Source organism: Narcine bancroftii, chromosome 2 (assembly GCF_036971445.1).
Source record: "Narcine bancroftii isolate sNarBan1 chromosome 2, sNarBan1.hap1, whole genome shotgun sequence".
Taxonomy (NCBI): Eukaryota; Metazoa; Chordata; class Chondrichthyes; order Torpediniformes; family Narcinidae; genus Narcine; species Narcine bancroftii.
In genome coordinates this window covers 315294129-315321303 of record NC_091470.1, presented here as the reverse complement: position 1 = coordinate 315321303, position 27175 = coordinate 315294129, and the positions used below count along the sequence as shown (strand labels likewise).

Here is a 27175-nt window from a genome sequence, read left to right as displayed (position 1 = left end):
TTCCAATGGCTTTTTGTCTTCTCTTATTTTTTTCATTGCTTTCTCCAATATATTTTCTCTTGTCGTATAACTTAGGAATTTTATTAGAATGGATCTTGGTTTTTGTTGTGGTTGTGGTTTAGGGGCTAATGTTCTGTATGCCCTTTCTATTTCCATTCCTTCCTGTAATTCTGGCATTCCTAGGACTTTGGGGTTCCATTCTTTTATAAATTCTTTCATATTTTGCCTTCTTCATCTTCCTTAAGGCCCACTATCTTTATATTGTTTCTCCCTATTATAGTTTTCCATTATATCCATCTTCTGAGCTAACAGCTCCTGTGTTTCTTTAACTTTTTTATCAGATTCTTCCAATTTCTTTTTTAAGTCATCTACCTCCATTTCTATGGCTGTTTCTCGTTCTTCCACCTTGTCTACTCTTTTTCCTATTTCTGTCATGACCATATCTAATCTATTCACTTTTTCTTCTGTACCTTTTATTCTTCTTTTTATTTCACTGAATTCTTGTGTCTGCCATTCTTTTAATGTTTCCATATATTCTTTAATTTTTTTTTATCCATGTACTGTCCCTTCCCTTCATCTTCCATTTCTCTGTGTAGAGCTTGACGTTCTCCCTCCTCTTCCTCTGAGTCCACTCCAGGATCTGTGTCCTTTACCTCTGTCTCTTCTGATCTTCTTGTTAGGTTGTTTATTTTAGTTTGTTGGGTATTATTGTTTTTATTATTTTTAGTAAAGGTGTCTTAGTGTTGATCTTCTTCCTCTGGGTTGGTCATCTGTTGTTTCTCTGATTTCCTTTTTTTATTCTCTTCCTTCTTGTTCCCGTTATTTTCTATATTTTCCTGTTGGGAGCCTTGCTGTCATGTTATTCTTGTCTGTTTCAGCTGTGGAGATTTATTCTTCAGCTGGTCCCCCCTCCCGTCAGTGTTGTTTTTGTCTTGTTCATCGCGCATGCGCGGTTGCGCACTTGTTTGGCTCCGTGAGCCGTTTTTGTAGTCCCGAGTTCAGGGCTTCGGCTGACCTCAGGGAGCGGGCTTCTCTCTCCACGGCGGGCCTCCTCGTAAAGGTAAGGCCTTCATCTTTCTCTTCTGACATCTTTCCTTCTTTTCTTCCCATTGTTTTTGATTTTTCTTTCTTTGCTGCCATTTTCTCCACACTTTTATTTTTAATTTGTTATGGTTTCTGTGTTTGTAGCTTTGCTTTTTCTTTATTTTTTTAAAACTTTTCTGGACAGGGCTGGTATTTTCTTACCGGTCACTACTCCATCACGTGACTTCCGTCAAGAAGAGAAATCTTGAGAGCACAGAGATTGTATGTTCCTGTTAGGATTAAAGGCTAAGTTACCAGGCATAGGGAACCCTAGTTTTCGAAGGATGTTGGTTATCTGATTAAGAAGAAGAGGGAGGTGTACAGCAAGTATAGGCAACAACGAGCTAATCAGGAAGCCAAAAAGAAGACATGGAGTTGCTTTGGCAGATAATGTGAAGGTAAACCCAAAAGGTTTCTACAAGTATATTAAGAGTAAAAGGATAGTAAAGAACAAAATTGGGCCCTAGAGGATCAGAGTTGTTAACTATTTGTACAGCCTCAAGTAATGGGGGAGATCTTAAACAGTTTTTGTGCATCAGTATTTACTCAAGAAACTGGCATTGTTGATAAGGAAGGAAGGGAGACAAACAGAAGTGTCATTGAACATATGGAGATTAAATAGGAGGAGATGCTTACTGCCTTACAGTGAATAAAGGTGGATAAATCCCCCAGGCTGAATATGATTTTCCCTTGGAGACTAGTGTAGAAATTGCAGGGGCCTGTCAGATATATTCAAAATGTCCTTAGCCAAAGGTAAGGTCCCAGAGCATTAGAGGGTAGCTCATGTTTTTCCCATTGTTTAAAAATTACTCCAAAAATAAACCAGATAATTATAGGCTGGTGAGTCTGATGTCAGTAGTAGGTAAATGATTGGAAGAAGTTCTGAGAGATAGGATATATAGGTACTTTGATAACCATGGGCTGATTAAGAACAGTCAGCATGGCTTTTTGTGTAGGAGGTAATGTTTAACGAATCTTGTAGAGTTTTTTGAGGAGGTTACCAAGAAGGTAGTTGAAGGAAGGTCTGTGGATGTTGTCTATGTGGATTTCATAAACCCTTTGACAAGGTCCCACATTGGAGGTTAGTTCAGAAGGTTAAGGCACTAGATATCCATGGGGTGGTTGTAAACTGGATTTGAAATTGGCTGTGTGGGAGAAAATAGAGAGTGATAGTAGATGGTTGCTTCTCAGACTGGAGGCCTGTGACTAGTGGTGTGCCTCATGGATCTGTGTCAGGCCCATTGTTGTTTGATGTCTATATCAGTGATCTGGATGATAATATGGTAAATTGGTCAGCAAGTTTGCTGATGAAACAAAGATTTTGGACAGTGAGGAAGTTTTAAAGCTTGCAGAGGGATCGGGACCTATGGGGAGAATGGGCCAAATAATGGCAGATGGAGTTTAATGCACACAAGTGTGACATGATGCATTGTGGAAGGGGAAACACTGTAGGACATACACAGTAAATGGTAGGTGTTACGATCCCAGAGGATCCCAAAACCCAGCAGCAATAGATATTTACCAAGACATTAAATATTAAAACAGAATCACACTATAACTTATCACTATTAACATAACTAACGTGACTTAACCCCCTTCTAATTCTAAGCACATATGTATGTAATGTGTGTGTAAGTTCATAAAAGTTCTTTGGTTCACAGTCCAATCTCACTTCTCATTCCCCCAAGTTCACTGGTTGCAGGGAATTCTTATACTGTGCACAAAATGTAACATTTATAAAGTTCACCAGGCTTTGGTGCTTGAAAGGTAAATGGTTACCACTCAGGAAGGTTCTTGTTGGTTTTCAAAGAGAGATTTGATGTTCCCAGACACACACAGACTGATTCCTTTTTAATCAGCCACTTCAGTGTCTTGCCAAAGAAACTTGCCCCCTCAGAGTTCTCCAGATTATAACCTCTTTCTTTCAGGTCACCACAGAGTTCCTTTTTGTTTCTCTTATATCAAGTGAAACATTAGGTAGCCAGTCCTCTCCTCTTGTATGAATTACAAGGGCTTTAACCAAGCTGAATTAAGCACTCACAACCAATATTCAAAATTGGGTTTCCACAAGTTTGCCAGCTTGTCCTGTTCCAGTCCCAGCTGTTGCTACTGACTGTAAAAGTGCAGAACTGATTTCTCTCTCTCTCTCTCTCTCTCTCTCTCTTCAGAGTAAAGCCTGTTTGGCTCCCTCTCTGCTTTCAAAAAACCACGTAACCTTCTTAGAAAAGCAAGCTGCACTCCCAGACAGCCTATAGCTCCAAACTTACTTCTCTGAGTTCTTTCATTTGTTGCTTTTGAAAACAACAATCCATTAATGAAGTCTTTTGGGCACTCCCCAAAGTTTTTGCAAAGGCTCTTGGAGCCGGAATGTCTAGCTTGAGCAGAATTCCAATATTTTAAATTAGATCTGTTCTGAAGTGTTTGTATGTGACCAACACTAAAACATCTGCCCCAATTTATCTCCCAAAAACACATCTATAATCTGTCACATTGGGCAGTAAGGAGTGTGGAGGAGCAAAGAGATCTGGAAATAGAGATATATTGCTCCCTGAAGGTGGCATCTCATTTGGACAGGTTTGTTAGTAAAGATTTTTGGCATCTTAGCCTTTATCAAAATATTGAATATAGGAGTTGAAATGTTATGTTGAAGTTGTTTAAGACGTTGGTGAGGTCAAATTTGGAATATTTCATGCAGTTCTGGTTACTTAACTATAGGAAGGATATCAATAAGATTGTAAGAGTACAGAGAAGATTTACTAGGATATTTCCAGGTCTTCAGGAGTGAGTTATAGAGAAAATTTAAACAGGTTAGGACTTCATTCCTTGGAGCAAAGAAAAATGAGGGGAGATTTGATAAAGGTTTACAAGATTATGAGAGATATAGACAGAGTGGATGCAAATAATCTTTTTCCAGTTAGAGTGGAGAGATAAATATGAGGTCATAGTTTTAAAATGAAAGGGGAAAGGTTTAGGAGGAACATTAGGGGAAGTTCTTCACTTAAAGAGTGATGGGGGAGTGGAATGGAATGGCTGCCTTCTGATGTGGTGAATGCGGGCTTGATCTTGAGTTTTAAGAATAGATTGGATGGATACATGGATGGGAGAGGTCTGGAGGGCTATGGAATGGGAGCAGGTCAATGGGACTAATGGAGTGGTGGTTAGAAGGCACAGACTAGAAGAGTCAAATAACCTGATTTATGTGCAGTAGCATTCTATGGTTTTAAATAGAAGCAGAACTAGACCTATTGGCCTATTGAGTCTACTCCAACATTCTAATCATGAGCTGATCAATCCATCCACTCAGCCCCACTTCCTGGCTTTTCCTTGACTCTTGACCCATAACTCTTGAAGCTCTGACTAATCAAATACCTGTCAATCTCTGCCTTAAATAGATCCAATGACCTTGCTTCCACAGCTGCCTATGGCAATGAGTTCCACAGTTTCACAACCCTCTGATGACATTTTTCCACATTTCTGTTTTAAAATGATGTACTTTTATCCTGCAATTATGCCCTTTTATCCTAGAATCACCTACCATGGGAAACATCCTTGCCACATCTCCTCTGTATGGGCCTTTCAGCATTCAAAATGCCTATATGAGGACAGCCCTCATCTTTCTGACCTCTATTGAGTGGAGTCCACAAGTTTATAATCATTCCTCATGTACTAACGTTATTCCAGTTATTAGCCTTCTCTGAACGCTCTCCAATGCTAGCACATCTTTTCTCAAGCTCGGCACCCAAAACTGTAAACAGTACTTTAAGGTCTCTAAATTCCCCTATAGAATCTCAGTATTACATCCTGCTTTTGTGTGCTCTCCCTCAAGAAATGAATGCCAAAAATACATCCGCTTTCTTGATCACTGTCTCAATCTGAAGGTTAAATTTAGGGTATCCTCCACGAGGACTCGCAGGTCCCTTTTCACCTCAGAATTTTAACCACCAAAGGAAAACTTCTTCAAAGAATGCAACCACCTCAAACATGGAGCTGTGGCTTTTCTGCCAAAATAAATCAAACAAATTTGACAAATTGCAAGGGGAAGGTATTGATCATAGCTGGACTCATAGGTCAACATGCAAACCCATTGAATAACATCATCAGTTACTTGGTTTACCTGACATTGGATTACTCATTTTCTTTAAGTTCTAAAAAAGACTGCAGTATGATCATAAACAAAAATTACATTGACCTTAGGTAATTGGTTAAATCTGCAGACTTTTTAAATTTATGTGATTTTTTCAATAATTTCTTTATCAATGACCTCACTTCTGAAACAGTTCTTGCACTGGCAGCTGTTATGGGGAGATTTAAGAGGTTTGAACTTGACCAGTAGAAGATCTATGTGAGCATAAAACTGCAAGGAAACCATGTGGGAATAGTAATATTTTCTCAGAAATAAAAACAGAATTGAGTTTCATGATTGGTGCTCTGGGAGTCTGGGCCTTTGTTAAATCACACTGTGCTTAATCCAACATTCATTCAGTTAACACAAGAATTATAACATTGAGGAGTAATACCGTGATAAAGAATCAAGTCAATAATGGATGGTTCACTATTGCATGCTTGCAAATAGAACTCCTGTATTTCTGAAGGCACTACATTTGTTCTTAATAAGAACAATCACATATTTATATTGCTTGTACTTCCAGGGAGTATTACACTTGACAACATTTTTTTTAAAGGTTTGCTTCCTGAAAAATAATTGGGGATTATGATAGACAATTTCAAGCTGAAGAACATGTGCATCAATATATGTTCAATCTATATCAATATAATGAACAGAATCTGAACAGTATATGTGAGCTACTTCTATGGCCTGTCTGCATCTATCCTGACTAAGCATGCCCAAGCCTAAGACAACATTTGCATAGCACCTGCAGTGAGTGGAGGCCCAGGCCTGCTTGGACCTACCAAAGCAGCTTGCTGTGTGGGCAGATGTTGTGAGAAAACAGATTTGATGGGTCTCAAAAGCAAGGACTCTGAACACTGTTTAATAGTAAATTGTCGTAAATTATTTTATTTACAAAAGATGTGTGGGAAAATAGTAATGGGAATAACACACAAAAACGCACAGTTTATAGTGAGCATGGGAAAGTGGTAACATAATATATACACACACAATTTATAGTCGAGTGTGGGAAAATTGCACTGGGATGAAATACACACCCAAGCACGCGTGTGCGTGCGCGTGCACACACACACACACACACACACACACACACACACACACACACAAGCACACACATAATAACAAACACACAATTAAGCAAAAGCCAATATAATACCCGGCACCGTTTAACTCAGTGCAGGCATGGCTCTATGCACCTCAGGACACTAACAAACATGGTTGCAACCCAATAACAGTGTACACCTTACCAAAGATTTCTCCAGTGCCGTTCCACAGTTCTTGGCCTGGAGTAAAGCAGAGTGTCCCTTGAAGTTGGCAAAGAGAAAGAACTGAGAACATTTGGTACCCTTCATAGTGATGTAGGGCTGGGGAGGGTGGGGTGGGGTGTGGTGTAGCCCAAGTAATTTACAAGATGCCAATGGCTTGGTGCCAGCAAGGTTAAGTTGATAACCAAGGCCAATGGCCCAAGGCTGTACAAAGGAATTTAAATTAGCCAACAGCAAGGTGTGCACAAATAGTAGGGCAGAGCCAAAAGTTGATTAGCAGGTGGTGTGTCTTCCAACCAAGTCGTGGGCAGTGCTGTCACGTGACAGCCATGACAATACAATCCACTCCTCAGAAGTCACACCACTCACAATCAATAACTCTATGTATATTTTCTGGTTCTGGATGATGGTGGCACAGCATGGCTACAGCAGCCTCTTCAGACCGTGATGCTATCAAAACAGTCTAAGCAGAGTACCATCCTCAATTTTTAAAGGATGAAGATTGGACAGTAATGCTGTGGAGACGGGAAGCTGAGAAGAACAACAAAGTAAGGTGAAGGTGTGGAAGAAGCGGCGTGGCCTGGTCTGCAGTGGTCAAGCCTCTGCTGTGGGGATGAGGTTCTGGATATCGGGTGCTGCCGATGGCCAAGGAGGAGACGCAGTGGCGGGTCTGCAGAGCTGCATCTGTGGAGCTGCGTTGGGGTTTCCTGAGTGGGCAGTGTATACCTGGCTGGCTGTTCTGTGGAGGAGGTGTCTGGGAGCCTGGAGTGGCCATGTCATGTGCCTGGCTTGGAGGGTCGGGAGGCATTACCATCTTGGAGCGTGGGGCCTACGATGGATGGTGGGGTCAGAGAGGTGGCCATGGGGGTCTTGCTACTATTATGCTGTTGAAGCTGATGGGCCTGTATGGACTTATGAACTGTGTGGCAGTTCTTCTTTTCAAGCCATTGGACTTTATAAGATCTAAGTCCCTGAAATGTGATTGTCTCCATTGTGCCTATTGTCTAGGATTTCATCTTTTACTGCATTGTTAGCACTGGTTTTTTTCTTACTCATTATGTAGATTTGTGTAGATGTGTTTTAGTCTTGTGTAATTTTTGTTATCTTTTGTTTTGTCTGGAGCAGAAATGGTGTCTTGTGTTGTCTGATATGTGTAATCATGGTTGTGTGGGCAGCATTGTGGTTTCTGGAGGACGTAATTTTGTTTTTAACAGTGTACTGGTTTTAAATGACAATAAAGGCTACTACTACTACTAGATGTGCTTATATAAAAAAAACTAATCAACCAGATTAATATATACACAAGTGCCTTTCATATGCTGAACAAGGCACATAAACAAATTCAATGACAATGCCTCACCAACTCCCCCTCTCCCATCCTTGCCAAAACATGGTCGCTATGTTATCGATGGAGCAGGGGGCTGTGGGAGCTGCTCTGCCGTCTCAGAGGGGAGATTAGAAAAACAGCTTTGTTTGATACCATCTTGTACACCTGGTTTCTCTGGCTTGGCTGACAAATGTGAGCACCCTCACCATCAATGTCTGTGTGCGCAGTGTCAGGTCATCCATCAGGTGCCCCAGAGCTCTTTCTTGGCCTCATGCTAAGCACAGATCCCAGATGCTTGTCACCGTGTTATCCCATGATGAGGCAGGTATACATGCAGGGTGCACCTTGGGCACCCTTTTATTTGGGTTGGCGTTTAACACCAAGAAACCATTCCTGCTCGCGTCCTTTTTCATTGGGCACATCAAGAGCATGTGTTGAATCCCTGTAATGAAAGCCAGAAGAATTCAGGACTGAAAGTTAGTCAATTTAGTGTGTTTAAATAAAAGCTCCCAATGCCCCCATCTCATGAGGTGTTTTTCTGTTAATGGGAGTTCTGGTGTGACAGGTATTGTCAAGTGAAACAAAATATATATAACGTTTCTTTAATCATAAACTGTAACTACAAATTGTAACTATGAATGTCTAAATTGTAACTTCAATTCCCTGAGTGTGCTTATAGGCATTATGCAGGTGGATACCTCAGCTCATGGTGCCATTAAAAAGTCCATTACAAAGGCTATTCTTGGAAGGTACATAACAAAGGATGTGCCCTTGATAAGCTAGAATGTCCATTGATAATATTTCCATGGCAACAGATGATCTCTTGCTGAGACCTCTTTGCATGATAAGTGACAAAATATGGCTTGCTGATTACTGTAAAGGTGCTGGCAAAATTGTAAGTGGCGCTGATGAGTGTTGGCTGATGTCCCAGTATTGAATGGGTTGTAGTGAGTGGAGCCTCCAGGCAGACATATTATCAAGAAGCCTAGTGAGACTCTACACCCTTGGATCTTCTGCCAGGGACTCCATTCGGCGCCCGCCTCACTGGCTGAAACCTGCAATTTAAAAGGAACACCTGCCTGGTGGGGAGTGAGTAGCAGTGCTTGTTTAACAGCTAGCTTTGCTGTGTCAAAAACAGCCTGTTGTTTGAGTCCCCATAAGAATGTAGTCTTCTTATGGGAGACCCTATAGGGTGGTTTAAGGAGCATGGTAAGATATATGCTGCTACCAATAACCTAGGAGGCCCACAAAGTTCTGGGTATTGGTTTTATTTGAGGGGAAGGCAAAATTCAAAATGTATTTCTTAGCAATCCCGGGAATATCTCTTTGGCTTGAGTGCCATTGTATTCCGAAGAACAGGATGGGGCTCTGCATCTTATCAATATTAATTGCCCAGCCTCATTCCCTGAGGGAGGAGATTAGCACATGAAAAGCCTCTGAGACGGACTTTATAGGATAATGGGCAATTGACACCTCTAGAGGAAGTTGTAAGCATTGTAAATTCATGGGAGATTAAACCATGGCAGATACCTGGGCTATGAAAAGCGGCAGCAAGAGGGGAGGCAGACTTGTTGAGGTGTCTGTGGTCCACTGTCATGTGCCACTTTGCATTTTTTTTTGCAGACAAGCCAAATGGGACTGTTGAAGGGAGAAGCTATGGATCGAATGTCACCCTCCCACAGTAGGGCTTGGACAACCTCAGTGATATCTTGGTGACCAATCGGCATTCTGCACTGTCAGCTACAGAAGACCTTGGAGGGAGAGGGAACAATGACAGGTTCCCATTTGGCTGGCCCAACTGTAACCCATGTGACCCCATACATGAATTTTCCCCTGTTGGTATAAAGGGACTGTCCCTTTAAAACATTGATTCTCAGGATACATTCAGGCGAGGCCACTATTAAAACTGTTATGGGTCAAGGAGGTTGATTCCCGATGGCCATGCAGACTGTGGCTCCCCTTGCTGACAAAAGGGAAGCCTTTGACCCCTCTATTTGCATCAATGTTCCTCTCCACCTGGTAGGGTTGTGCAGGATGAATGTGTGTTGGCCACCCATGTCGACGAGTGCCATCCACCTTTGTATTTTCCCCCTTCTCCAATGCACACCAACAGATATAGTTGTGGCCTCAGGTCCCCTGGGTGGAAAAGGGAAATGGAATAACTGTACCGGGGCCCTTGGTTTTCATCCTGTGTGAGGGGGGTGGAGGTCTGTCACTCCGTGGGTGAAGGTTTCTGTTGGCAGAGATGGGACAGTTCCTGTCTCAGCAGCTCTCTAAGCTCAGCCTTGAAGGCAGAAGAGACTGTTTTGAGTGGAGGAATGGCAGAGGCAGTGTCATTGTTGGTGAGGTGCAACCAGTGTGGTCTAGAGGCTGGGGAAAATCCCCTGTGTCAGGCTTAGTCTCAAGGTGGCTGTGGGTTTTCTCCTGGCTGGATTTCCTCCCACAAAGCTCTTTCCACAGCGTGTAAATGGCAGAGGTCAGGATCCCATCGATGCTGGCATGGTTCACTCGTGACCAGCAGATCTAAATATAGCCATTTGCACATGAAAAGAGGGGTTGTGTCTCCAGCCCTCGCCTCCACTCTACAGACCTGGACGGGCATTCCCACTGCATGTACTCTAGCCCTTCCAGGAATATGATGGCATCCAATTAAGCCAATCCCATGAGGAGCAAAACTACTGGCCTCAAATCGTGGCACGTGGTAGTGATTAGGTATTCCGCTAGTGTGCTGGTCACTTCAGAACTTTGCCATTGCGGGGTCCTTCATAAATGCCATTCAACAGTGCCCACTCCCTAATGGCCTGGTGCCCTTACTGACCATGTTCCATTATGGCTGCCTGTGTAAGTCCTACTCGAGGAGGGTAGGGTACCAGTCACTTACGGCATTCACTACCCAATTCAATAGGGGAGCGTCATCCCTTATCCCTTTCTATGGCGCCCATAGAGCATTGTTGATACTCTGCTGGTCAGACAGGCTCATTAGAGTGCTCGCTTCCTGGTTAGAGAGGCTCACATTGGGGGCAGACTCATCCCACAGCTGGAGCAGCCATGCTGCCATGAGCTCACCCTGCCGCTAGTGGTACTGACCCACCAATTGTGTCAGATCCTTGGCGGAAAAATCCCGGGTGTCCATAGTCTTGGAGTGAGCATGGCCACGTTCCCTCATGGCCTACTCATCCTCATTCCCCTCCCTTCTGAGGTGGACCTGGGATTGTGGGGTGATGGGTCAAGCATGCAGAGGTTCAGGTGCTCCCTCATGACGAGTCCGGGACCTTGTGACTGCGAATCGAGCCTCCAGGTAGTCATATGTGCAAGGAGAGGGTGTGTGTGATGGAACTCAGTCTCCTCAGACACCCCCTCTTCATCATTGTCCATCCACATGTCCCAAACCACCCAGCCATGCATCCAGCTTAAAACCATGCTGGACTAGGGCTCAAATTTTGACCGGGTCTGCTGCCAATCAGACTGGCAAGCCTCCTGTGCTACATTTAAATCCACCTACAAGGTGACCTCTGGCCTTGAGATCATTGGCTTGGGACTGGGCAGCCTGGAGTGCCTCCTCCAGTGTACAACTGGAGTGTCTCTATCTGTTTGTCTTTTTGGTCGGATATGTATTGTATCTGGCCGGAGGGATGCAAACAGACAAGAAGGTACCCCTTTGACCCCTCTTAGGCTTGGGGAACCCCATCTTCTTAAGGAGGGAGACCAAATGGCTCCCCAGTTTCTCACTGCATGGGTCTAACTGCTCAAACTTGTCTACTGGTTTACTGTGGTCCACCTGCATGCTGGCCAAGCTCCCAAATCCCTCCCTCTTGTCGGTTCATCTTGGAATCCTATCCTGCAATGGCTTTCTTGCCCCTGCTCCAGAACATGCCTCTCTGCATCTATGTTCAGCCAAGACTTCTGAGACCCTGCTCAGAGTACCATTTGTTATGAGTGAGAAAACAGATTCAACAGGTCTCAAAAACAAAGACTCTGAACACTATCTTGTAGTAAATTATTTTATTTACAAAAGGTGAGCATGGGAAAATGGTAACAGGAATAACACTCACAGTCAATAATGAGCATGGGAAAGTGGTAATGCAAATAAAATCCGCATATGCACAATTTTTAGACAAGTGTGGGAAAATAGCCCTTGGGATGAAATACACACGCACGCACGCACGCACGCACGCACGCGCACGCACGCACGCGCATGCACGCACGCACACACATACACACACACACACACACACACACACACAAGACGAAACTTGGTACATACAATCAAGTAAAAACCAATACGGTACCCGCTACCCCTTGACTCAGTGCAGACACAGCTCTATGCTACTTGGGACATTAATTAATATGCTCCAAACCTATAACAGTGCATACTTTCTCAACGATTTCTCCAGCACTGTTCTGCGGTTCTCAGCCTGGAATGAAGCAGGGTGTCCCTTGAAGATGGCAAAGAGAATGAACAGAGCCCACATGGCACTCTTTATAGAGCTGTTGGGCTGAGGGTTCAGACAAGGTAATTTACAAGGCTCCAGTGGCTCACGAAAGGTGTGCACTAATGGGTTGGGCAGGGCCAAACCTTGATTGGCAGATGGTGTATCTTCCGACCAGGTAGTGGGCAGGGCTGTCACATGACAGCCACAACCCTTCACAATACAGCAATAGCCTTAAAATATGACAGGAAATGTTAAAATAGTTATAGCTTTAAAACGGTACACTATAGGAAAGTTTTAAGGTGGTTTTCATGATCAGCACCCCAAAATGCAAAAATAGACACAAAAGTGTTCAGGAAGCAAAATATTTGTTGTTCAGTGTTATCAAAGAAGTTTAAACATCGTTGTGCCTTTAATATTAAGAGAGAATGAAAGAATGATTGAAGAAGTTCCATTAAAAAGGGGCAAGACATGGTCATTGGTAATAGATGGACTAAATCAGAATTGTATAAGAGACAAGTACTGGAGGCTTGCAGAGCTTATGCAGAATTGGAGCACTGATGAAGTTTACAGCAGGTGGTAGCTTCAGATGCCAGCTGTGAAACATGGCACTACATTACAGGAGTAAGTTTGGCTCATGGCAATCTGAGCTCTGGCAGCAGTCATATTTTAGACGATCAAAATTGACATAGTTCAAATGGTTTCATGCTGATCCACTCTAAGTTGGTTAATACTGGATTGTACTTCCTACAGAGTCACTTCCAATCTCCATCTTCCTACTGGCCTAGATCATTAGGTCAAACTTCAATCGTTTATTGGAAAGATCTGCAGACAAACAATTACATAAGAAATCAAAACCTTATCAAAAACTCAATGTGCGATCTTTGAATTTGATCTCCAGAAAAAGGTATAGATTGCTTTTGATTGTATCCATACTGAAGTATTAAGACAGGGTTTCCTTTTGCACATACAACAAATTACAGATACACTGCCCAGCTTCCCATTAGATAATGGACACACTATAAATTCATACTCTTGGAAACTTCCATTTGTTAACAACCAACATTATCAAATAGATCTAAACACTTGTTGCATAATTCCCTCAGTTCTTCACAGCCTGCCTATATGGTTAAGCAACATTGATGGGTGAATTGGAGTTTCACTGACAATTGTTTCCAGGGATCTGTTCACCTGTGGTCATCACTGACTTCAAGCTGTAAATGGATAGCATAGCTGGGAAGCAACCACCAGTGTGGGGGCTCTCATACCCATGCCCTCTGATCCATCTGGAAGCATACAAGTTAAATGAATGGGGTCCTGTTTCGGATATTGGCTCAGACTTCAAAAAGTTTTACTGTGGGTCAATCTTCTGTACAAGTGACTGGAGCATTTCTCCTCCCCTTAATCTAAAGGTTTTCCAGCATTTCTTTGCCAACATCTCCATCGGTAGGTGTTCAAAATGGTGCCGAGGTACCCAACAGAAAGAAGCACATTTCAGAAATTATTTGATTATAAGCCATCAGCAGAAGTACTCAAATCTAAATTCTTAAACTGCTGGGGGAGTCCAGAACCCGGGGCCATGGTTCGAGGATAATAGGTAAACCAGTTAGAACCGAGATGAGGAGGAATTTCTTGACCCAGAGGGTGGTGTATCTGTGGAATTCATTGCCACAGAGAGCAGTAGAGGCAGGTTCATTGAATATATTTAAGAGGGAATTAGATATATTTCTTCAGTATAAGGGAATTAGGGGTTACGGAGAGAAGGCGGGGACGGGGTACTGAACTTTAAGATCAGCCATGATCTCATTGAATGGCGGAGCAGGCTCGAAGGACCAAATGACCTACTCCTGCTCCTATCTTCTATGTTTCTATGGATGTTAAATATCTCTGATTTAACTGAAAATTGTATTAAAGATCTCATATACACTTCAATATGGCCTATTTTATTTTTATTTTGCTGCATCAATTTGACACATTGTATGGAAGAAACAGATGACAATATTTGGAGATCTGTTTGTATAGAAAGCCACACGCCTTATTGTGAGTCAGATCCACTTGTCAATTTTTACCAAGAAATTTTTCTAACCTATTAATTTTTTCTCTCTCTGTTGCAGGGTCAAAACAACTACAAGTAAGATATTGACAGCAGTCTAAAGTCAATCATTGGGTTGTATCGTTCGAACCAGATTTCTGAACTGAACATTAGTTCCCTATTCAATAGCTAGGATCTTTCTCAGACATCTTATCAGGTTGCTAGCTCTCTCTGCAGTAATTCAGGGGAGGTCTTTTTCTATACTTCCAGTTGTGACACATACAAAATGAGAAGGGAGAAGAGTGCTTCCCTCTCAGTATGTACGTACATGACTGTGAATTGAGTATCTCAGATATTAGCTGAGTAATTAGAGGACTACCATAGAGCAATACAGCACAGTACAGGGCCTTCGGCCCTCGATGTCGAGCCAATCAATATAATCCTACAAAATATATGAACTCTTCCTACCCCGTAACCTATTTTTATTTCATCCATGTGCCTGTCTGAGTCTTTTAAATGCCCCTAATGTTCAGCCTCCACCACTATTCCAGGCACCCACAACTCTCTGGGTAAAAAAATGTACCCCTGATGTCTTCCCTAAACTTTCCTCTATTCACTTTGTAGAGATGTTCCCTAGTGTTTGCTATTTCCACCTTGGAAAAAAAGGCACTGGTTGTCCCACCTTATCTATCTCTTTCAGAATCTTGTAGACCTCTAATAAGTCTCCTCTCAATATTTTTCACTCCAAAGAGAAAAGTCTCAGCTGTGCTAACCTTGCCTCATAAGACTTCTCATACCCCTTTCAAATTCTCCTAAGTCCTTTCTTGAATTCCTTATTAGTGACCATACAATTTTCATGAGCCCTTCCTGCTTCCTCTTAATTAGATGCCTACCAATCTTTTCCCTGTTTCAGTGGGACAAACGTATCCTGAGCCTGGCATGTGGTCCCTAATCATCCTCCACATTACTTCTGTACTTTCTCCCATGAACATCTGTTCCCTATTTACTCTCGATAGTTCCTGCCTGCCTTATCACATCGTAATTAGTTCCTCCTGTCATGATAATGAATATGTATGAGATGTACCGGAAGTCATGTGGTATGAGAGAGAGAGATAAGAGCACAAGCAGGAGAACAAAGGAAACTGGAAAATAAAGACACTGAGAAGTTTACCTGATAAAACTTGTGTTCGATGTTTTATTAACTTCACATTTCGGGCCACAAATGTGACACCTCCCCTAATTGAACACTTTCCAATTTTGTCTGCTTTTATCCCTCTCCATAGCTATGTTATAGCTCAGGATGTTGTGATCACTATCACTGAATTGCTCCCCCACTGAGAGGTCTGTCACCTGACCAGGTTCACTTTCCAGTACTAGATCCAATATTGTCCCTCCTCTAGTTAGCTGGTCCACATACTGTGTCAGGAATCCTTCTTGGACACACCTGGAAAATTCTGCCCTGTATATCCCTTCTACCGTCAGGAGTCAACATTAGGCATGTTGACAACTCCCATGACAACAAAACTGTAATTTCTCCACCATTCAAAATCTGCCTAATTATCTGTACCTCACTGTGATGAGAACTATCTGGAGGGCCTATAGACTACTCCTAGTATAGTGATTGCTCCCTTCTTATTTTGGACCCACACTGACTATAGCATCCTCCCTTGCTACAGTGTGATTCTATCCCCAACCAGTAATGCTCCTCCCCCGACCTCTTATCCAATTCCTTTTAAACACCTAAACCCCAGTATCTGCATCAGCCCCTCCTATCCTCCAGACAGCCAAGTGCGTGTAATAGCCACAACCTTGTAATTCCATGTATTGATCCATGCTAAGTTCATCACCTTTATTCCTAATACTCATTGCATTGAAATGGAAACATTTCAAACCCTCTAACTGACTACATTTTTGGTTCCTCCCCTGCCTGCTCTTCCTTACAAACTGACAACACATTGCATCATGCTTTTCACCTTCCACCCGATACTCCGCACTCACATTCCGGTTCCCACCCCCCTGCCAAATCAGTTTAAACCCTTCCCAATAGCTCTATCAAACCTGCCTGCCAGGATATTGGTCCCTCTAGTTGAGGTGCAGCCCATCCTTTTTGTACAGGTCAGAAGAGATCTCAATAATCCAAAAATCTGAACATTTGGCCCCCTGTATCAACTCTTCAGCCACGCATTCATCTGCCACAACTTGCTATTCCTACCCTCAATGTGCGTGCCAAAGGCAGCAATCGGAGATTACTACTTCAAGACCTCATCCCTTCTTCTATCTATGGCTTCGGGACCAATGAGGCCACAACAGCTGGCTGCTCACACTCCCACTTGAGAATGTGGCGGACTTGATCCCTCTGTGATACCCTCATCCACTCTTCCTTCCCCACCAAATGCCCCCTTGGCACCTACCCCTGTGACTGCAGAAGATGCTCCATTTTCACCCACACCTCCTCTCTCACTACCATTCAGGGCTCCAAACAGTCCTTCCAAGTGAAGTAGCTTCTTCTGTATATCAGAGAGACTGGAAGCAGACAGGAAGATTGTTTAATTGAGCACCTCATTTCTGTCCACCATAATAGCATGCATCTCTCAGTGGCCATCTATTTCAATACCCTGTCCCATTTCGTTGCTGACAATTCAATCCATAGTCTCATGCAACTGAATGACATTAACATTGACTTATCCAGTTTCCATTGGAACCTCACCCCATCCTCCTCCCACTGTCTCCTTTCCTCTCGCTCGCTCTCTCGCTCTCTTCCCTTTTCCCTGTTTGCTCTAACAGAGTCAAAATCAATTCTTATTTTTCCTCTCATCATATCTGTGGTGATACACCACTAGCCTACTGCAGGGGGCAACTTGTATACCTGCAGGAAGAGCACTGGAGGACAAGACAACATCTGGCCAGCTGTCAGTCAGCCAACCTGAATGGACCAAGCCCCACCCGGTCAACTGCCAATCATCCGCCGGGATATAAGCCACATCCAGCCCCTCAAGGTCAGTCATACGGAGCTAGCACAGCTAACCACACCTGACTGCAGCAGGGACTTTAAGTGGAATAAAGCCTTTTGATCAGTCTTTAAGTCCTGTGTCTGCTTTCTGTATGACAGCACACCATAATATCCAATTAACACTGTTTGTCTATTGGTTTATACTCTTCCTATCATTCTTCCTCTTTCTTTCCTTTAATTCAGATACTTGTCTATTTTAATTCAGACCTTGAGGAAGGGCTCAGGCCTGAAGCATTGGTCATTTATCTTTACTTCCTATGGATGCTGTGAAACCTGCTAAGTTCCTCCAGCATTTCTGTGTTTTGACTATAACCACAGCATTTGCAGCATTTGTTTCACTCCAGAGGAGGAATGGGGCCCATTAGGAGCAAAAAAGAGTGAACTATGAATAGGAAGGAGTGGCAGAAATGGGTCAGGGAGTTTACTGAGGAGCAGAAGTTGCTGCAGCTGGGACTGTTTGAATAGATAAGATGAAAACAGTGATTGAGATCTACTTGAATTTTCTGAATTTTCATTCAGGTCCAACATAAAAGGTTGGCCAACAAGGTGAAAGTATCTGGAATTTGGATTACATACTGACATGGATAAGAGATTTGATCACAGGACAGAAAGCAAAGAATGAGAATAAACAGATTTATTTCAAGTTGGCAAGTTATCATGAGTGGGGAACCACAGGGATCAGTGCTGGCACCCCATTAATTCACAATGAACAATTTAACTCTAGGAATCAAATGTCATGTCTAGTTTTCTGATGATACAAAACTCAGTGGGCATTATGTCACCAAAAGAGGATGTGAGGAGGTTTCCTAGCTGAGTGAATGGAATTTGGAAAAATATGAGGTCATTCGTTTTGCCACATAAAACAAAAAAGTATTTTTTTATAATATTGAAAGATCAGAAACTATTGATGTTAAAAGGGATAGAGGTGAGCATGTACATAAATCACTGAAAGCCCACATTTAAATGTAATAAATGATCAGAAAGGCAATAACACTGGGCAACAATATTTTTCAAAAGGTTTGCTTTATTAAAATAAATTGGGGATTATGATAGACAACTTCAAGCTAAACACAAAGATAATGGCAAAACATTAAAGAACTTTTATTGAATCACATAATGATCCTGACACGTTGCGTTAGTTCAATTGACCTAAAAATGTTTTGCTGCTGATTTTCATTTGTACTCAGCATCTGATGCCTCTCATGTCAGTGTCTGACAATAATCAGCCAGGCATTGATGGGTTTCAGTTGTCCTGATAGGATTTTTACATTTTCACAATGTCCTCATGAAACCTTTCACCAAGATCAGCGGGGAAGAAGTCCAAGTGTGAATGCAGAAAATGAATTTTCAATGACATGTTACACTTTGTGGATTTGTCTGCTTAAAGTAGACTTAAAATATGACAAGAAATCACAAAAATGGGTTATATCTAAAAAATATTAAGGTGAGTTTTGTGATCAGCAGCCCAAAATCCATAAGATACACCCCAAAGTGTTCAGGAAGCAAACTTTTTCTTGTCCAGTGTAATAGTATATGCACTTTTATTACAAAATTATTTGAATACAGCAGTAAACACCATCTATTGCAGCAATTCTCAACATTTTGTCGTCTATGACCCCCCAAGCACTCTGCTCATTGTTTATGGACCCCCTTCCCTGTGAAGCAGACAAGTTTTGGTTTCTTCCATTCTTCTTTCCTTCCAGCTATATAAAAGAACACAAAAATTTATGTTATGTGAGTTGAAAAGAAAACAAAGCTTTTACTTGTGGTGCAGCTGCCATTGGGAATGGGTGCTCTATTCTATAGGGACTTATTGATGCTGATCTATGTTTTGACTCCCTTAACCTATTTACCATAGAGGTAAAATTAACTAGACTGGTTTCAGAGCCAGGGTTTGGATTGAGCTGGATAGGTTTGTTTTCTCTTGAGCTCAGAAGAATGAGAGATTACATTGAAAATTATCAAAATGCTGACAAAACTGTTGAAAGTTTTATGTCCTCCCTGCTGAAGAATCGAGAGCCATTGTCACAGGAATATAATAAAGGGTGGACTGTTCTGAACCACAACAAAGCGCAATGTTTTCTTATAATAGGTAGTGCATCTTTGGAATTCTCTTTGTGAGAAACTTGGAGATACAGTCTTGATCCTGCTTTGAACCCATTTATACTGGAAGTTCAGGGATTTAAGGGACATGGGGTCAGTGCAGGGCAGAGCAGACTCCAAGGCCTGGATGATCTACTCCTGTTTCTAATTTATGTTTTCATATATGATACTTTACAACATTGTTTTTTTTTTAAATTGTGAAAAGCAGCAACTGTATGACAATAATGGAATAAGCTAAAAACTGTCTAGTCTGTTTTTATTGTCTTTGACCTTAACAGCAATTATAAGTGCATATAGGTTTCTCCATTATGTTGCCATTCAGGTATATTAGATGCATCATTCAACTTTCACAAATGTAAAAAAATATGCATAGCCATTCAGCTTCCATATTTTAAATCAAATGACAGCAGGACTTAAAATAAAAAAAAATGGAGCCAAATATATTGAAATGATAACTTACAGTTTGCTCTGATTTAGAAAACAATAAAACAGATTTAAAATTTAGAACGATCTCCATAAGAGAGTGGTGAGGAGCAAAATGTCGGAACAAGCATAATGGGTGGTTTTAATATACATGTTCATGTTTCCATGGTAACCAGTGTTAAGATTTTTTTTCCTCAGAGCCTATAATGTATCTCAGATTTAATCTGCCTAGATGCAAGAAATATGAGTGCTCCCATTGTCCATTCAACAGATTAGCATCATGTACCATTTTACCCAACTATTAATACTTGAGTGAGATAAGGTAAAATGTTTCTGACTACTCTCTGTAGAAATTTAGGAAAGTTCCATTGCAATTGCTCGAGTTAATTAAATAAATTCCAGGAGATGAAAGTTATTGCATTATTGTGTGTATTTAATGAAAGCCTCTACTTTAATTTAAGCGCAATTGCAAACAAAGGAATTTGAAAGCAAAATAATCAGACTGAAGAAGAAAGAAATAGATACTTTCTCAGAGGGACACTGTTTCCACTTTTGTTCCACGTCCTAACTTCCCATGCTTGCTAAGTGTTCCCAAAAGTAAATTACTTATTTCCAGCCTCATATATTTTTCAATCCTTGTGACATTTAAAATATGCATCTCTCCAGTTCTCCAGAGAAATCATTTCTCTGTAAAGTTATCCATCAGAATTAGCCTCAGAAGAGATGAAAACCCATGGTATAACATTTAAATGAAGATTGTAGACTACTTTGCAGGGATTTTCACAGAACATTTCTAGTTCCTCTCTCTGAAGTAAATACTACAGATTACTGAGGTACCATTGAAGTAAAACTTGCAGAATTGCTGCAGGGTATATTCCCATATATTTGTAAATTTAGATTGTAAATATTTATTTACATGGAAGATTTAATGCCAATGTCTCCACTCCATCTTCAACATTCATTGGAGCGCTTTCATCCCTAACGTCGAAGTACTCGAGATGGCAGAGGTTGACAGCATCGAGTCCACGCTGCTGAAGATCCAGCTGTGCTGGGTGGGTCACGTCTCCAGAATGGAGGACCATCGCCTTACCAAGATCGTGTTATATGGCGAGCTCTCCACTGGCCAGCGTGACAGAGGTGCACCAAAGAAGAGGTACAAGGACTGCCTAAAGAAATCTCTTGGTGCCTGCCACATTGACCACCGCCAGTGGGCTGATATCGCCTCAAACCGTGCATCTTGGCGCCTCACAGTTCGGCGGGCAGCAACCTCCTTTGAAGAAGATCGCAGAGCCCACCTCACTGACAAAAGGCAAAGGAGGAAAAACCCAACACCCTACTCCAACCAACCAATTTTCCCCTGCAACCGCTGCAACCGTGTCTGCCTGTCCCGCATCGGACTTGTCAGCCACAAACGAGCCTGCAGCTGACGTGGACATTTACCCCCTCCATAAATCTTCGTCCGCGAAGCCAAGCCAAAGATTTTCTGTTTCAAATCATTGTGACAATGTCAAAAGTATAAGTGACACCAAGTCAAAAGTAATCACTCAGAAGAACTATCCTGCTCCACAAACTGAGCAGAAAATAATTTTCTGATTTCTCCATTAAATTTTGCTTGAATTTGATAGCAAGGCTATGTTTATTTTTTTTAACTCTATAGTTCTAGTTTTCCTTTGGAATTGAGGAAAAGATTAAATCATTCTTTTACAAACTTGATTGCAAGCAGTCATCCAGCATTAAGTCAGTGAGGAATCTAATGTTCAGGAATAAATCTTCCAAAATTTCCAGATTAATCACTTCAGAAATATTTCATCCTACAGTTTAAAAACAAATCAATAAATTGTTTTTTTTTTATTGTTAATCTCCAAATACTATTTTATGAAACGAGTTAAGAAAATTTCTTACCAAATTATCTGATCAATAAAACAATAACATTACAAGGTCTGCATTAAATAAGTTACTTAAATCAAATTTCTAATGCAACAATGGTTATGCTGGATTTATTACAAATGTTAATATTGAACCCTATTTGAATAAATCAACATTTTATTTAGTTATACTTATGATGTGGATGTTGTTGACAATATTTATTTCCTTACAAGGTGCTTCTAAAGCTTTATGACTTGTTGGACCAAACCAATTGATGTTTAATCTTTGTCTGATGTTTATTATATATTCTGGGATAATTTGCACTAAGGTGCTCAATTCTCTTTTATTTTGAAATCTATTGGCGGGAACTATTGAAATTAATCCTCTTTGGAATTAACTAGTTTAATACAAAAATTATGGGAAAAATTTGCATTAACATGCAAATCACCATTCAGCTGCCAAGAGGATCATTTTCAAATTCACCAGCTGTTTCTCCAGAATAAATCGTTGAATCAACACCTTATAAAGATGGAAGGGTACAGCCTTATTTACAAATGTTGCTTCATTAATATTTGAGCTCTGGAGGAATACTGACTGTCAGACTTTGCTTGGTATTTATTAGCTTCAGTTTGTGAGATGACTGATTTAATTTGTCTGTGTTAATTGAACTGATAAATTTGAGAATATCAAATATGTTGAGAAATGGTCTTTGAGGTTTAGACTAGCAGGGGAGTAGCTACGTCATATACCTTAGACCGGCGGAGCGGTCCTCTTGTAGGGGGCCATCCTCTGCGACCGAGCGCTGAGCTTTGGGAGGGACGCACATGGAGCTGTGAGGGAAGGGTGACACCCGCCTAGCTAGCCAGATCAGCCGAGGGCATGTGAGAAAGTGGAAAAGTTTTGGGAAGATCTAAATCAGGTATTAAATAAAATCACAAAATGCAACATACCAAAAAATCCAGAGATCTTTCTTCTAAGTAATATAAGAAGTAAAGAACTTGGACTCGATTTGGATGGAGCACAAAAAAGATTTATAATGATAGCCTTAGCTGTAGCAAAAAAATGTATAATGTCAACCCGGAAATCAGAAGAGAGCCTGAGAATACAGCAATGGTACATAGAAATGAATAGATGTATTCCATTAGAAAAAAAATAACATATAATTTAAGAAATAACATCACAGTATTCGAACCAATTTGGGAACCGTACATGGAACACAACAGAGAAGTCCTACCGCGGACCTCCACCACCTAAAATGACAGAAGGAGAAGAAGACGAAATGAACTGACCCAGTATGTAAAAGTAGATGACACAAATTTCTTGTTTATTTTCATTGTTTAATGGGTTTAATGTATCATATATTTTGAACGATGAGTGAGTGGGGAGGGGGGGGTGAAGGAGGGAGGGAAGGGAGGGGGAAAAAGGGGAGAAAGTGACACTGTGTATATTCAAGAGGGAAATGTTTGTGTGTATTTTGGTCAGTATAGTGTGAAAAATTAAAAAAATTAAAAAATATGTTGAGAAACTCTCCTGCTCAAGGATCTTAATGTTTTATGCGTACTAAAATAAATGGCAAAAGGGACTGAATGTTTTTGCAATACTTTAAGAGCTGTGAGTTAAGAGGATTTTGTGAAGTTGTCACCTCACATTATTTCACTTTTCTGAATTGAAATTATTGAGTAGACTTCTGATGAAACTAAAACAACTTGCTTTCCAATCCAATATGAGGTCAATTTTTAAATATGCTTATATTAATATATTTTTCATTCATCCATTCACACCAATAAAAGAAAAATTATGATGGTCTGAAAGGACATATAAAATATTTCTAAAAATAGTTGCTTTTAATATTCAAAATTAAAGATTTCTTTATTGTCATGTCATAAAACAGGTGTAATATTTCACAAAATTAATTTTAATCTGCTGTCAGAAGAAATTGCCTGCCCTTACAGTCAGAGAAAGAGAAGCAAATGCAATATGCCATAACATATGATGTAACTAATGATGTTCCACGATTGTATGAATAAAAGCATTTATATTCATACATATGGCATCCCGATCAAGATGTCGCTAAATACTTTAACATCATTAAACTTAGTATAAGTGTTGTCTCTGTTATAATACAGGAATATATTATATTAGGGATATTAATGGAATGTAGCAGAAAATTTGCAAGCAGAATTTCCTCTCTAATAGCAATGTAATAATGAGTATCCAAATGCAAATGATATCTTCCTTGGTATGCTAGTTGAAGAATAAATATTGCTCAGAATACAAGGGGTAAATTCTGCACTCTTCTCTGTAGTAATAATATCGATTCTAACATCTGAAAAAGTAGTTGAGCCTTCAACAAGCTAGAACTGCACTGTTACGTACTAGGGTTTTGTGCACGTGCATACTCAACTCAGAGATAAGATTGCCACCAACAGGACAGCACAATGGCACAGGTTGGGAGGTACACAATGCACATCAAATTGCTGCCGACTTAACAGTTCCAGCAGCAGAGGTTCAATCCTAACCTTTCTATGCACATTCATCCTTTACATGTGTGGGTTTCCTCCAGGTGCTCTGGTTTCGTACCACATCCTAAAAACATGCAGATTGACTACTACAATTTGCCCTCTTTGTATATGTGAGTGGCGGAAGCTCTGGAGAGTGGATGAGAATGTGCGGCGAATAGATCAAAAGGAAAATCAGGTGTGAGAGCGATTGCTCTGTGAACCATAATATGGTAGACTGTACTTCTGTGCCATAAGGGAATACAAGAATTGAAAGAAACATAAAAGGCAAGACAGAGGGGAGAAATATTAGGAGTAGAGAGTGTTGCACTATTAAAAACCACCAGATCTGAATCTTGAAAATGTACTAGATATGCAGACTTTAAAAATTAAAATCTGTTTAAGATTATAAAATGGAAAGGTGAATTCCTAATTGTAGAACTAATTGAGCAGCAAGCCACTTATTAATTTCAAATCAAAATCATTTTTGTGACACAATCAGGTAACACTTAGTCATGCTGTTCTGCAATAAGGGAAGATCAGTCTTATGCATGTTAATTTCAAGCAAAGTAATCTTCTCACTGGCCTTCAGCTGCAGGTGAACTATGCATTGATAGCTTACAGAAAGGGGAAGATTGATTGCTTTTATTGCGAGAAGCATAAAATAAGTCCACAACACTTATGTTTCAGTTAATGTTGAATGAATTACAATTTAGAACTTCTGCCCAGCAACAAGACCTATAGGATTAATTTAATATTTAACAAAATTTAGACATACAGCACGGTAACAGGCCATTTTGGCTGTGAGTCCATGCCGCCCAATTTACATCCAATTAACCTACACCCCTGCGCCCCACCCCCAGTATATTTCAAACAGTGGGAGAAAACTGGAGCCCTTGGGAAAAACCCACGCAGACATGGGGAGAATGTACAAACTCCTTACAGTCAGCGAGGGATTGGAACCCAGGACCTGATTGCTGGCACTGTAAAGGCGTTGCACTAACTGCTACACCAACCACACTGTCCATATTATTCATATCATTGCCTGGTCAGATCATTCGTGCTCAATTATCCCATATGATAGTTCCATCTTCATGGAGACTTCTTTGAAGAAAACAGTCTTGACTAGTTAACTGGATCATATCACAGGTTTCATGAATCTGTGAACATTCAGCAACTAGCTCAGAAGTATCAAGCCTGGGAAAGTCAAGTCAAGAGAATTGCGATGATAAAAGCATATAGAAAATATAGAAGCAAATGGGGCCATTTCATTCCTTAGTCATTCAATAAGATCATTACTGATCTTTTATCTCAGGATTATTCATGCAGTTAACTCCATAACCCTTCATTCCTCAGTAAGCATGCTGTCCATTCACAGTAACAAATTGATTCAAGGCATGTCCAGATGGCTCTTTATTGCATTACACAGAGGAGTCTGGAACTGGTGTTCTTTAGCTGATTGTTCGACTGTCATAGAAATTCTTTAACCCTGGAGTTGCATCATCTCAAGACCTTAAAGCTCTGTCAGAAAATTTATGCCTCACAAGATCACCACATTATTCAATTTTCAACCACTGGAAAGTTGCAGCAGCTGTAAAGGATGCTGGATAGATGTGTCAAAGCAAATATAAAGGCCTTGCATCCTCTCCATTAACTACTGGAAGAAATGGACACCTGTATTCAACTTTTACCAATTCAAAATACAAGTAAAAATTGTTGGAATGTTATAAAGTGGGAAAGAAAATTCATCATTGTAGAACTAACAGAACAAGCCATTTCTTAATACAAATAATTTTATGGGACAATAAGGTAATATTTATTCATTTGATTCATTCCTACTGTTCAGTAATGAGGGAAAATCAGTTCTATGTAAATTAAGTTTAAGTGCAGAAACCTACTTACTCACCATAAGCTGCATGTGATCAATAGCCACTGATAGTTCACAGAAAATGATGTTTCTTCTCTTCTATTGCTAGAAGCCTTAAGTAAAATTGAAAGAAATATTATCCAACTACTTGTCTTAACAATATGTGTTGGAAACCCTGGATAACACATTTTAAATATTGTGTGACAAACTGGTAAGCAAGAGACTTATTTATAGAATTACCATGGTAGAGAAGTAACAAGTTTATTACTTGATGGCTGTAATTGTCTGCATTGCAATAGATCTAGAAGGATGATTATCAGAGATTATTACTGATGAAAGGATTTTCCCCCATTCTTTTATTGATTGCAAGCCAAGTGGTGAATATTTCCTGACTTTTTTAGTTTATAAGACATCATTTAGAGATACATATCATACAATTCAGCCAACATGGGAGATCATGGAAATATGCTTTGCATGTCTAGATAGTATGTATGCAGAAAATGTCTTCAACCCCACCATCTTGAACTCCACATTTCAGAGCTGGAGTAATTGCAAGAGTCACAGTGGTGCCTCTGTGAGGATGAGATATTCACGGATTGCATGCCTGCAGCATAGGCGAGAGAATGGGTTACTGCCAGGTCAATGAGACAGAACAGACTGGTAGTGCAGGAGTTCCCTGAAAAAGAAATCTTGCTCATTAGCAGAATTTACCCTTCCTAAACTGATGGGATGATGGTTCCTTGGGGAAGATGTAGTTAGAGAGGGGAGATGGCATCATGAAGGGCTCAAATGGTCAGAAGGGGAGGAAAAAAATGAGGAACCAATAGTAATCAATGATTTGATATGTAGGTGAAGAGACATGAATTAAAGTTGATATGTTTCCCCTCTATACATTCTAAAGAGAGAGGAAGCACAGCCATAGACTGTGGTCCATATCAGCACACAACATAAGTAGAAAACATCCTTCAGACAAAGATTAAGGAAACAGGAGGGAGAGTACAAAACAGGACCTCAAAATTAGTAATGTCAGGATTACTCGCGGAGATGTACAGAAATAGCAAGAAAGAGAAAATGAATATATGGGTGGAGAGATGCTGTAGGTGAGAGAGGTTTAGATTTTGGAGGCATTGGAGCCATTTTTG

The 27175-nt window shown here is 40.8% G+C and overlaps 1 long non-coding RNA gene across 1 annotated transcript; it reads left to right on the top strand.

The window, feature by feature from the left end:
* Window positions 1–13016: 13016 nt before the first annotated feature.
* On the top strand, window positions 13017–15446 carry LOC138752760 (uncharacterized). Its single transcript, XR_011350901.1, has 2 exons — window positions 13017–13141; window positions 14349–15446. It is a non-coding gene; the product is annotated as an uncharacterized lncRNA (long non-coding RNA).
* Window positions 15447–27175: the final 11729 nt, after the last annotated feature.